Consider the following 13,568-nt stretch of genomic DNA (forward strand, 5'->3'; position numbering starts at 1 on the left):
CTCTCCACACTTCGCTCTCCAAAATTCCAGCACATGTTCAGATTTGCTTGGACATATGCAGGATTTGACGGTCTACACACGGAAAAATTTGAAAACGTATTGACAGAACACAGGGAAACTGTTGCATTCATTTGTCGCAGTTTATGTGACAAACTCTTATGTTTTCATCACTTTTTTGGGAGAAATTATCACATCCACAAGAAAACCTAAATCGGGCAACGTAGAAGTATGTTTTTACCCATTCGCCAAGTGTACAAGTTAGGTGGGTCGACAACATATTCCTGTCATGTGACTCACATGCCGTCACCAGTGTCGTATAGAATATATCAGACGTGTTTTGCTGTGGAGGAATCGGTTGACCTATGACCTTGCGATCAAATGTTTTCGGTTCCCATTGGAGAGGCACGTCCTTTCGTCTACTAATCGCACGGTTTTGCGGTGCGGTCGCAAAACACAGACACTAAACTTATTACAGTGAACAGAGACGTCAATGAACGAACGAACAGATCATAACTTTGCGAAAATAAAGAAAAAAATTTCGCTCGAGGGGAGACTTGAACCACGGACCTCTCGCTCCGCAGTTGCTCACGCTAACCACGGGACAACGGCGCTCCTGAGCTTCGTTCATCCTTAATGTTGTCTATGCTACACATGGACTACTCAGTTTGTATATTTTGCTTATTTTATCATAGTTCCACACAGCTTCTTCCTGTTTTCTCGATTGATCTGTGTTCAGTTTTTCAAGGCCTATCCACTGTGCCAACTTATAACTAAATCTGAGGGGAGTGCGATGGGGAGGTTCCCTTGTCAGTGCGCCCCCTGTAAATCAAGACACCAGGTAGATGACAAACAAATCTGATCGGAGGCAAATTGTTGTGACCAGAATGTCTACGCCTTCGTTGATCCATTATGGATCGTGGGACGACGACATGCATGAACTTCTTGATGCAATAATTTAACAACAGCCTGTACGTATTATAGAAATTTATTTTTATGAACTTCTATGTGCTACCAGTTTCGGCATTACATTGTTGCCATCTTCAGGCCCCACTTGTCATAGTCGTAAAATCGCTATACACGGAAGGAGCCATATAACTGGATCCGTGAATCAAATCGTCCTGCAACAGCTCTTGGTGGCCAGGCGACACAGACTGTGTTAAATTATTGCATCAAGAAGAATGTCTACGCGTCACGTGTCTGCTCTAGGTTAAACCTCTCACTTCTGATTTAGTCATAACAGTGCCAGCGTCTTTGTGCTGTCGGGACGGTCCACAGGGTAGTGCTGGAGAAGGTAAGGCGCTGAACACTGCAGCGCGTGATACGTTGAGTCGTTATCGTCGCAGGCTCTTCTGTACTCATTCCCACAAATAAGTTTAAAATAAATTGTACTTCGAAAATTCTTTAGTATTGGGGTTCCTAAAACTAGATAACGTTACCAAGAACCACATTTCAGAGGTCGCGCGGGGTAGCCGAGCAGTCTAAGGCGTCTTGTCACGGTGCGTGCGGCTCTCCCCATCGGAGGTTCGAGTCCTTTCTCGGGCATGGGCATGGGTGTGTGTGTGTTGTCCTTAGCGTAACATAGTTTAAGTTAGATTAATTAGTGTGTAAGCTTAAGCACCAATCAACACTGCAGTTTGGTCCCAAAAATACCTTACCACAAATTTCCAAATTTTCCACATTTCAGTAAGCTTTTTTGTGTGATATATTTCGAAACAGTCAGGGACTTTTCTAATCTTGGACAACACAAGGTGGTGTAATGTTATGTGAGTCTCGATGCCCCTTCTTTTTAACTAATTTGTGCCTGATTTTATTCTGAGAAGCTCAGTAATGTATATAAATACCGTAAATGTAAATTTGATTCAAAAAGTACTTGAAGTGAAGTGAAGAGCAGCTGGACAGCAACAAACTCTTTAGCGCGCAATCCCCGCAACGATAGTAGTTGTGAATCATTGAGTATGGACTCTAAAAAAAAAGACCATTTATTAAAAAAAAAGGACTGTTAATCTGCATCTTGTTGAAAGAGGACATGTTGCTAGGACGTTGCTCAGAACGTATTGTTACATCTAATGAAAAATGCTGTTTCAGTGATAAAACTGAGTAAAGTATGTCTAATAGTTGCCAAAATGTATGTATACAAGTTTTCTGGAACTGAAGGATAGAAATATCTTGCTTTTGGAAAAGGAGGTGAACTTCATTGCCGTCGCCGGCTATCAATCGACAGAACTGTAAGTGTACAAAGTCCACTAAAATACAGGAAAGGAAATGTATTCTCTATAGATTTCATTCAATACGTAACAACCTCTCATAATTTCTTAATTGCAGTGATTGGATTATGTTGTAAGGTGGCATCATTTTGAGCGACATTACAACTACCACTCTGGAAGTATAAACATCGAGACAGGAAACCATTAACGATACTGACATCGGCTAGGGATCTTAATTTGTAGCAGAATATCTGCACGTTGGGCGATAGTGAAGCGGACGGAGACGGGAGGCTGGCAGGAGAACGGGAAAGACACAAGCGTGGCAGGCAGGCCTGAGAGCTGAAGACAACAGCGCCCGTAAGCTACTCTGGAAACCCCAGGCGGGTGGACCGCGGCTTAACGGGAGCCACGTGGCCGAGGACAAGGAGAAGACACGGGGGCTCGCTCACAAAACGCGTGGCGGCGTGTAGGTGGTTTTCCCAACGGCCGGAGCGGAAGCTTCTGGAACAGTCTGGAAGCTTCTAGAAGCTTCTGTCGGTTGCAAAAATGAGATTGGTCGGCGCTCGGAAACGAACGCCTTCCAGCAACATGATTGGCCACACACATTAAAAGGGGGAAGAAAAAACAACAGGAGCTACGAAAAAGCGTAGCGACTGAGAAACACTTGTTCCTGGAGCGTCGAGGAGAGAGGTTGGTCCTGGCGAGGTGTGCGACCTCGTCACTGGGACAGATTATTTGTAGCGAGAGCCTGAGGATCGTCTGGTGTTCCACGACAGCCGTGGAGGTGCCCACGGAAGCTTTTGGTGAAGTAGATTTTATGTTATCTCGCTGAGCCGAGAAACTTTGCAGCGATAATCGTCAGATCACTGTAGTGGTCGTGCGAGGGAAGTAAAGTAAATTGCTGATCACTTGTCTTTTATTTCTATGCTGAGGCTTCATGTTGCTAGTCGCGAGTGTAGTTCTAAATATACGAGGTGCATTCAAGTTCTAAGGCCTCCGATTTTTTTTCTCCGGACTGAAAAGAGATAGAAACATGCGCATTGTTTTAAAATGAGGCCGCGTTCATTGTCAATACGTCCCAGAGATGGCAGCACCGTACGGCAGATGGAATTTTACCGCCAGCGGCGAGAATGAGAACTGTTTTAAGTACTTAAAATGGTGACATTTTCCTTACTTGAACAGCGTGCAATCATTCGTTTTCTGAATTTGCATGGTGTGAAATAAATTGAAATTCATCGACAGTTGAAGGAGACATGTGGTGATGGAGTTATGGATGTGTCGAAAGTGCGTTCATGGGTGCAACAGTTTAATGAAGGAAGAACATTGTGTGACAACAAACCGAAATAACCTCGGTCTTGCACAAGCCGGTCTGACGACGTGATCGAGAAAGTGGAGAGAATTGTTTTGGGGGATCGCCGAATGACTGTTGAACAGATCGCCTCCAGAGTTGGCATTTCTGTGGGTTCTGTGCACACAATCCTGCATGACGACCTGAAAATGCGAAAAGTGTCATCCAGGTGGGTGCCACGAATGCTGACGGACGACCACTTGGCTGCCCGTGTGGCACGTTGCCAAGCAATGTTGACGCGCAACAACAGCATGAATGGGACTTCCTTTTCGTCGGTTGTGACAATGGATGAGACGTGGATGCCATTTTTCAATCCAGAAACAAAGCGCCAGTCAGCTCAATGGAAGCACACAGATTCACAGCCACAAAAAAAATTTCGGGTAACCGCCAGTGGTGAAAAAATGATGGTGTCCATGTTCTGGGACAGCGAGGGCGTAATCCTTACCCATTGCGTTCCAAAGGGCACTATGGTAACAGGTGCATCCTACGAAAATGTTTTGAAGAACAAATTCCTTCCTGCACTGCAACAAAAACATCCGGGAAGGGCTGCACGTGTGCTGTTTCACCAAGACAACGCACCCGCACATCGAGCTAACGTTACGCAACAGTTTCTTCGTTATAACAACTCCCTACTCACCTGACCTGGCTCCTAGTGACTTTTGGCTTTTTCCAACAATGAAAGACACTCTCCGTGGCCGCATATTCACCAGTCGTGCTGCTATTGCCTCAGCGATTTTCCAGTGGTCAAAACAGACTTCTAAAGAAGCCTTCGCCGCTGCCATGGAATCATGGCGTCAGCGTTGTGAAAAATGTGTACGTCTGCAGGGCGATTACGTCGAGAAGTAACGCCAGTTTCATCGATTTCGGGTGAGTAGTTAATTAGAAAAAAAAATCGGAGGCCTTAGAACTTGAATGCACCTCGTAATTGCAGTTGCCATAGCTGATGTCAGTATTTCGCCCTTGAATTAACGACCGCGATTATATATCACAGGACAGTGTCAGACAGAGCGATTACCAAATGTGAATAGGCAGAACTATAATGTTGCTCGTACTGTGTAATCTTGAATAGAGTGAATTGCAGAAGAGTAAGGTATTTAACACAACTGAGTGTATCATTTCGTAGCTAGTACTTTCCTTTGTCATTTTATTATGTCCTTATTTGTGTATTTCATGTTTTCAACCACCTGGTGGAGGCAGTGTTTGTAGGTCAGCACATCTGAACATTCTAGCGTATATTGAGGATATGGTTAGAAACTAATCAGATTTGCATACCACTAGTTAACGTCACATATAGAGCAAAGGATAAGCTTACCCTTCTGGAGAGCGTATAAGTGTCAGGGCGACATATTAGCGTTATAAAATCCGTTGTGCAAAATTTTTCACTTATACGCACCGCTCTCAGGCTTAACCATCAGCAGAAAAGAGCAAAACAGAAGCGGTAGCTTACAATGTTCTTGTACGAGGGCTATCCACAAAGTACATTACATTTTGGAATTAAAAATAAATAATTGAAATTTTTTTTATTATATACATATGAAAGCCACACTTAAATACTACTTTTCTACATAGTTGCCATTTAAATTAAGGCACTTATCGTAGCAATGGACGAGCTTGGAAATTCCTTCGTCGTAAAATTCGGCCGCCTGCGCCTTCAACCACGTGGTTACCTCTTCTTTTGGGACAGAAAAGGTGTGATTTTTGTGGATTTCCTGGAAAGAGGCACTACAATAAACTCTCAAAGGTATTGCCAAACTCTGCACAACCTCAGAAGAGCAATACAAAACAAGCGCAGGGGAAAGTTGGGCTCAAAGATCTTGCTGATTCACAACGCCCGGGCCCACACGGCAAATGCCACTCGTGAAATTCTCGAATCTTCTAAGTGGGAGTTGTTTCCTCATCCGCCGTACAGTCCCGACCTGGCACCGAGCGACTTCCACTTATTCCCAGCAATGAAGAAGTGGTTGACTATGCAGCGTTTTGATGACGACGCACAGCTTCAAGAAGAGGTAACCACGTGGTAGAAGGCGCAGGCGGCCGAATTTTACGACGAAGGAATTTCCAATCTCGTCCATCGCTACGATAAGTGCCTTAATTTAAATGGCAACTATGTAGAAAAGTAGTATTTAAGTGTGGATTTTATCTGTATATAATAAACAAAATTTCCAATACTTTATTTGTTTTTAATTCCAAAACGTAATGTACTTTGTGGATAGCCCTCGTATAATAGTATGGAGCCTAACTCCACTGACCAATTTTGATGCAGCAGGACGTGTAGTTTGAAGGAAGTTTGTGTGCTAAGTGACCTCCTTTTCTCACGAAAAGCAGAGTGCTGTTTGATCTTATTTACTTACAACATTGGTCCCTTAGGTATGTAAAGCCACGAAAACTTGGGCTCAAAGCTATCCGCAATACGGCCAAGTAACTAATAGAGTCGTATTTTAAACCTTAAAGAACAATAACTTCCTCCAAATTGTAGTACGTCACCAACTGGTGCAGAAGCTGATCATTCAAGGAAGCAGCAACCAAAATTCAGGCAGTTACGACGTAAAGTAAAAATCTCAATCAAAAATCAATCTCACTCTCTCTCTCCAAACACGTATATAAATAGTCATATGATTAAGATAAAAGTAACTTTATAGCGGCCTCCTAGGGCGACAAAATTTTAGGGGCGTCAAAGGGCGGAAAAAATTAATTTCAAATCAAAGAGCGAAAAAATTGAGCAAAGGAAGACAAAAAATTAAAAAGATGAAAAATTAAAACGCCGAATAGTTTTCAAAAAGATACAGAACTGTTATTCTACAAGTCTTTGACGAAAATGGATGCTGAATAAATGAAGTTTATTCCTCATTCTAAAAATATTTCAATTAAAACAAAAACAAAATAACACCTCGATTATCCCCATGACTGTACTGATCAGCCGAAACTATTATGACCGGTGCCCACCTCGACCTTGGATGCCACCTGGCGGCGTTGCGGGAACTAAAGTTTGTAAGCGGAGCAGACACGGACGGGGGATGACCCTAGTAAAGGTATGGGCTGTATATGGGGTAATCCATCGAGATCAGCTTTGACAAAGGGTAGATTATTACTACGCAGAGCCTGTGAACGAGTATCTCGAAAACGGCGAACCTGGTAGAATGTTCACTTGCTATCGTCGTGAGCATACACGGAAAAATGTAGAAGAACAGTGAAACTACTACTGGGTGCTAAATGGTTGGACGTTCACGACTTTTCATAGAACGTGGAATTTGGAGGCTTGTCTGCCCTGTAAACTAGGATAGATGGTGATAAGTGGCATCCCTGCCAAGACAGCACAATGATTGTGCACGCACAAGTGTTTCAGAGCACAGCGTTCATACTAGGAGGGGTACCCAAAAAGAATCGGGATTAGTTTTCAAAAGATATTATTTTCAAATTCTTTAAAAACAACCTTATCCCCTTCAAAATTCTCTCTATTACAATGAATACAGTGTGGGACAATAAGTTGGGAATGTGGATCTCACGGAAAGCGTGCCAGAGATAAGTCCCTGCAGTCACACTATCCTCTGTGCCCTTGGTGGCTCAGATGGACAGTCCGCCTTTGGCGTTCCAGCGGCTCGAACGTGCCTAGCGCACCGCACGGGGGTGAAAGCTATATGGGTGAAGAGGCAACAAGCCAGGTAGTTCGTTCCAGACCACTATGGGTCAAAGGAAGCTGCAGTTGACCAATGAGAACTGTCCAATGGTGGTTATTGATATTATATCGCCTTGCTCTGTACTGAAGTCCACCGTTACAGTCGTCTTTGTATATGTTTCATATTTACATACTACGCATCTTCATTATAAACAGGTTTATTACTTTAATTTTCATAAAGTTCCCTGTGGAACTTAAGAGATTTCCTGCAGAAAAAGTATCCGCAATTAATCCTAAGGTAAGACATTTAATTTTCAGTAAATAATCTCGTAGCCTATAAATGAAATGTATTCTCTTCTGTCGTGAATGAAGCTGTGTGATTTCTGTTCGCTTACTTAAATAACTTTGATATGTCAGTAGTAATTATATTTGATGAAGAATTTTATGTTTTTCAGAATATTAAACACAAAAAATTGACGTAAAAATACTCCTGTAAATTCCCTGGCTGTTCATCTGGACATTACGTCGGTTCAACGGAGCAAGTTAGGAACAAGCATTTCACTAGGCTTCCAAAACTACTTGAAGGATTGAATAAAACTAGGCGTAGGCTAAACAGGGGTGAGTTTCCAAAACATGTGGCAGATGTTCCACGTGAAATTGTTAATATCAGTAGTGAATCAGGTGAAACTGTTGCTCATAGTGAAATTTTTGTTGTGTGCTTAACAAATAAAAAGTAAGTTTTGTTTTCATTTCACTGTTTTTATCCACCTTTCCTATTTTTGGTCCTTAATATTGATGTCTTCTTTTTTGTGTTGAAGTGTTTACAGTTCTAAGATGTAGGAACTTTTCTAAGAAATTAATGGTCATAGTGGACTTTTCCTGGGCAATTACTCAGAAATTACAGTTCTGAAACATAGTTGTAACAAATTTTAGAGTTCTTCATTCATTAACACTGTGACAAAGATTTCTTCATTGAACCTCTTTAACTGCCGCTTATTCTCTTAATAATCGCTTTTTCTTCCATTGACCCCACAGCTTAGATCATAGAAGCAGCGACTGTCAGACGCAAATGTCAAGAATAGACTTGTAAACTGACACACTTATATTGATTTCTATCAACATATAAGAGCTCCAGGATGTTTTGTGCGTCATAAAAACTAGACGCAACACTTGAAACTGACAGTAAGTCGAAACAAGCTTGTAGCTTAAATAGCTGAAGCTAAATAAAATTGTTGCAGCTATATTGGACTACAAATATTCGTGAATAATAGGTTGTCACTGCTGTATTGCAGTGTGCTATAGCTGTGTTTAAATTATTTTATTGTGATGCTAGCCAAAATAATTACATAGCACGCCCAGAAAACTGAGATAAGAAAATTAAAAGAAAAAAAAAAAAAACAGCGTACATAAGCTAGGAGGGATGCAACCCGCAATGTTTATCCTTTCTTAGTTCATCTCCATACCACTAGAGGCGCTGCTATCGGTCAGTGTTGCCCTCTTTTAACACGGGAGTTGCGCTTCTCTTTTCTTGTTGTTCTGTGGCGCACCGTCCGCTCCCCGTTTAACGCGAGCTTTGTTTACATCCGTGAGGCTTCGCATATCGGTGTATTGGTTACTACAGAACACGATGGCTCTTTCTTACCAGAAGGCGACTATCAAGTTGACGCTCGACGCACAATACACAAGACCAAAAGCACACGAAATCGAACGTTTCACGCGCGAAGTGTTAAAACTATGTCCCCGGGAGTTATCCGTCGATCCACCGAAGGTTACCGCTTTTGCCACGCCGACGGGAACATGGGTGTGGTTTCTGTTGATCATGCCGGTCTCGCGGTCTCGGAGTGATAACGGTACGCGTATTCGAAGTTCAGTTCGAAGTTCCTGCGGACATGGTTACCGCAGCAGAGCCACCATTTAAGCGTTGAATCGTACGAACGTTGACGCCGTTGACATTGTCGCTATGTGACTTCAACTTCCTGTAAACAGTTTTCAGCCCGCAGGTGGGTAACGTTGAGCTTCCATGGGCCCCTACTGCGCCATGTCTTCCGTCGTGGCACAGCGATGGTGCAGATGTAAGCCTGGTGGTCTGTAAAGGCCATAGGCCACTCCTCGGCGTCAATCGTCGCCTTGCGTAGCCCACGTGACACATACACCCTGTCGAGTGGACTAGCTGAGTGGCTCGTAAAGTACTTATGTCCGCGGCTGTCGCCGTGCGTCATTTCCCAGGTGTCATGCAGTGCTAGATGCCGAACCAGCGTCTGTAGCGCCGGGCAAGGAACGAAGTGTGGTCGTTGGTCCTCGACATAGCGGCGACACTTCCTCTGTGTAAAAGGTTGTGCGCTCGTGTCTCTTGGTCGAACCAGACAGTGCGTAAACATTCACCAAACGTACATCCCCTACAGTCAGGGCAACACCACGGGTCGATGGTAAGTATTCCACATCTTCCGCCACTATTCCTTCTCGTAACAAAATGGCTGTGCCACCACTACCGTCGTAAGTTGTTAAACGATGGACGTCATAGCCGTAAAAATCAACTGGGCCATCGTTTCGTATCTCCTGCAGAAAAACTATATCGACGTCCGCTACCCGCAGCATATCTTGCACCATTTGTATCTTTACTGAGGTGCTAATACCATTGATTTTGACTGTGCCAATACGGTAGACGTGTGACATCTTAGCGGTTGTGTACTGCTGGGAGTTTACGCTTCTATTGATCGGCCGTCGACGGAGCGTTCTTCCTGGACCGGGACAACGCGACACGGCCTCATTGACCGTCATGGGCAAGGTTCCCTCCCGACTCGTTGTCGGTGGGAGACAATGATAGAACGTCGTCCTCTTGCATTTCATCAGTTTGTTCCATTTCTTGTGCCCAATCTGCTAATGCGTTGGTGAGGACTCTCGCTCTTGACGGGCGTTCTTCTGCAGGTGGGACCTCATCCTGTTGCATATCTGTATCCGTCGCGTTTCGTTGATGTGGCAGTTTGTAGCACCGACGATGTGGATGTGACGTCGTCCTGGCCTGGCGGTGGATGCGAATTTTGATGGTTCCCATTGTTCGTCGCCTCGGTTGTGTTGCTAGTCTTCTGTGGACAGCCGTCTCTTCCTTCTGTGTCTTCGACCGCTGTTTTCGTGGTGGAGCTTCCACGTCTGCTGAGGGATGCTGTTCAGTGCGATCCTCTTGCGGATCCGCTTCCATATCTGAAGACAGGCTCGACTGGAGCATGGTAGGTCCGTGGCTCCACAGCTGTTGTGGGGAGTCTGGCTGTTGGTGTGAAATGGCCATTTGTGCTGTCGGGATCGGGGTCGATACTCGCAGAGTCTACGGGTAACGGCTTGCCATGCGCGTCGCTCACGACGTTCCGTAGCGCTTCCACGTACGTAATAGGCAGCGACGTCGTCTGCTGTGGCGGTTGCTGGGTGTCCCGAGGTAGCTGCACTAGACGTCGCTGAAGACAGTCAGATCGGACACGTCCTCCCTGCCCAGAACAGGTTTTCGGTTGACCATCGTATACAGGGTGTTACAAAAAGGTACGGTCAAACTTTCAGGAAACATTCCTCACACACAAAGAAATGGCTCTGAGAACTATGGGACTTAACATCTATGGTCATCAGTCCCCTCGAACTTAGAACTACTTAAACCTACCTAACCTAAGGACAGCACACAACACCCAGTCATCACGAGGCAGAGAAAATCCCTGACCCCGCCGGGAATCGAACCCGGGAACCCGGGCGTGGGAAGCGAGAACGCTACCGCACGACCACGAGCTGCAGACGCACACAAAGAAAGAAAATATGTTATGTGGACATGTGTCCGGAAACGCATACTTTCCATGTTAGAGCTCAGTATGTACTGTACTTACTCGATTCACCGCCAGTTGGCCCAATTGAAGGAAGGTAATATTGACTTCGGTGCTTGTGTTGACATGCGTTTCATTGCTCTACAGTACTAGCATCAAGCACATCAGTACGTAGCATCAACAGGCTAGTGTTCATCACGAACGTGGTTTTGAAGTCAGTGCAATGTTTACAAATGCGGAGTTGGCAGATACCCATTTGATGTATGGATTAGCACGGGGTAATAGCCGTGGCGCGGTACGTTTGTATCGAGACAGATTTCCAGAACGAAGGTGTCCCGACAGGAAGACGTTCGAAGCAACTGATCGGCGTCTTAGGGAGCACGGAATATTCCAGCCTATGACTCGCGACTTGGGAAGACCTAGAACGACGAGGACACCTGCAATGGACGAGGCAATTCTTCGTGCAGTTGACGATAACCCTAATGTCAGCGTCAGAGAAGTTGCTGCTGTACAAGGTAACGTTGACCACGTCACTGTATGGAGAGTTATACAGGAGAACCAGTTGTTTCCGTACCATGTACAGCGTGTGCAGGCACTATCAGCAGCTGATTGGCCTCCACGGGTACACTTCTGCGAACGGTTCATCCAACAATGTGTCAATCCTCATTTCAGTGCAAATGTTCTCTTTACGGATGAGGCTTCATTCCAACGTGATCAAATTGCAAATTTTCACAATCAACATGTGTGGGCTGACGAGAATCCGCACGCGATTGTGAAATCACGTCATCAACACAGATTTTCTGTGAACGTTTGGGCAGGCATTGTTGGTGATGTCTTGATTGGGCCCCATGTTCTTCCACCTACGCTCAATGGAGCACGTTATCATGACTTCATACGGGATACTCTACCTGTGCTGCTAGAACATGTGCCTTTACAAGTACGACACAACATGTGGTTCATGCACGATGGAGCTCCTGCACATTTCAGTCGAAATGTTCGTACGCTTCTCAACAACAGATTCGGTGACCGATGCATTGGTAGAGGCGGACTAATTCCATGGACTCCACGCTCTCCTGACCTCAACCCTCTTGACTTTCATTTATGGGGGCATTTGAAAGCTCTTGTCTACGCAACCCATGTACCAAATGTAGAGACTCTTCGTGCTCGTATTGTGGACGGCTGTGATACAATACGCCATTCTCCAGGGCTGCATCAGCGCATCAGGGATTCCATGCGACGGAGGGTGGATGCATGTATCCTCGCTAACGGAGGACATTTTGAACATTTCCTGTAACGAAGTGTTTGTAGTCACGCTGGTTCGTTTTGTTGCTGTGTGTTTCCATTCCATGATTAATGTGATTTGAAGAGAAGTAATAAAATGAGCTCTAACATGGAAAGTAAGCGTTTCCGGACACATGTCCACATAACTTATTTTCTTTCTTTGTGTGTGAGGGATGTTTCCTGGAAGTTTGGCCGTACCTTTTTGTAACACACTGTGTAATGATGGCTCGGCAGCCACCTATTGTCACATAAGATGGTATGTGCTTCTGGAGTTCAGTTCTTATTTGGCGCACTCCGTTGAGTACGGGATACGTCTCGGAGCTGGTCCATTTCTGCTGCCTTTCGGGTGAAGAAGCTGCGACAATGTGTGGTGTCCTTGATTTTTAAGCGTCACCCCGCTCCTTCAGCACCCGCCCTGCCCAGCAGGGTCAACCCCACACACAGAACCATGTACCTAGCATCTAAGAATTCTATTTAATTGTTGCATTAGAGGACTGTGGTATTATGACATATACTGTAACAACAAATGAAACAAATATTCGGCGGTTTGTACTAAAAAGTGTCTTCAAATAACTATATGTAATTCGGAGCCATATCATCGAGAAATGGTTTGGCAATTCTAGAAATGCCTCACCCTGGAATCTACAGCCATCAAGAACCTGAATAAATGCAGTGGAGTGACTAGAACCATCAGAAACATGTAAATGGGAAGACTACTTTGGTATTCCACCACACACTCGCCATACCTTGTTGACATCAAAGCTCGTTCATCTACACTTCTCGTCAAGGCCCAGCAGACGAATTCCTAGCACCATGCGTGCCGACTCTCTCACGGGAAATCGCCAAAGATGACTTTACCGCAAAGTGACTTCACGTAGGTGAAAGCTTTTTATCTGAACAAAATGGATAGCGATGTTAATACGGCTTAGAAATAAATAACAGTCTTACTATCTAAATTGTTGGCGATGAAATGAATGAAACGAACTCTTTTTCAGAAAACTACCCCTAAAATATTCGAGACTTGTCTCATTGTCTCTGTGGATGATTTCATAGCGCTAAAGAAATCAACACAAGATATTAAAACTGGTGAAAACAATTTGTCGGTAAATGCATTACGCTGTGATTATGATGATATAAAATGTACAATGAGTATCGTGTGTTATTTCATCTCCTCAGGGCACAGAAAAAAACTGCCTACCAGATAAGATTGCGAAACTGCACATGAAATTCATGTGTATTCGACTTTTTCCAGACTATACCTTTACAGTCTGAAATATTTCAGTCATGAGAATAAATAATATTTAATAACAATTATCTGTTGTTTT

The sequence above is a fragment of the Schistocerca americana genome, chromosome 1 (assembly GCF_021461395.2).
Source record: "Schistocerca americana isolate TAMUIC-IGC-003095 chromosome 1, iqSchAmer2.1, whole genome shotgun sequence".
NCBI lineage: Eukaryota > Metazoa > Arthropoda > Insecta > Orthoptera > Acrididae > Schistocerca > Schistocerca americana.